Source organism: Babylonia areolata, chromosome 35 (genome assembly GCF_041734735.1).
Source record: "Babylonia areolata isolate BAREFJ2019XMU chromosome 35, ASM4173473v1, whole genome shotgun sequence".
NCBI classification, from domain to species: domain Eukaryota; kingdom Metazoa; phylum Mollusca; class Gastropoda; order Neogastropoda; family Buccinidae; genus Babylonia; species Babylonia areolata.
In genome coordinates, this window is record NC_134910.1 from 486,928 (window position 1) to 487,500 (window position 573).

Sequence of the window (573 nt, forward strand, 5' to 3'; positions counted from 1 at the left end):
TATAAACAGTGCCCATATATCTTCCATATTTGCCAGCCACTTCTCGCCAACGCATCGGGTACATCGCTTGCTGATCATCAATCTCTGTCTGTTTCTATGTGTAGGCGTATGTGTATGGGTATGTGTGTGTGTGTGTGTGTGTGTGTGTGTGTGTGTGTGTGTGTGTGTGTACGCGCGCGCGTACGTCTGTCTGTCTCTCTCTCAGTCTCTTTCTGTTCCCACCTCTCTTTGCCTGTCTGCCTGTCTCTCTCTCTCTCTCTTTGCCTCCCCCCTCCTCGCCCCTCTCTCTCTCCATTTTTGCTGGTCAATGCACGCGCTCGTGCGTTTGTGCGTGCGTGCGTGCTTGTGTGTCGCTTGGCAGCTCGCGCGCGCGCGGGTGATGGGAGTGTGGGCGGATGACGCAGCCTTGACGTCACAGGGGCTGGTATCGATCCCCGGGCCGGGTGGTGGGCAGAAGGCCAGGACCAGCCGTCAGAGCAGCACCCAGCATCCAGCACCCAGCCTCAGACATCTGGCAGTCCACACTGCAGCTGGCCCACCCTGTCTTCAACCAGCTGTTTGCTCTCAGACCAC

The 573-nt window shown here is 57.6% G+C and overlaps 1 protein-coding gene across 2 annotated transcripts in view; it reads left to right on the plus strand.

Moving 5' to 3' along the window:
• Positions 1-455: 455 nt before the first annotated feature.
• Positions 456-573, plus strand: part of LOC143277833 (uncharacterized) — a 79,674-nt gene continuing 79,556 nt past the window's right edge. For both annotated transcript variants that reach the window (XM_076582743.1, XM_076582744.1), the window contains exon 1: positions 456-573. This exon is cut by the window's right edge and continues 604 nt beyond it. The gene's annotated coding sequence lies outside the window, so the exon portion shown is untranslated.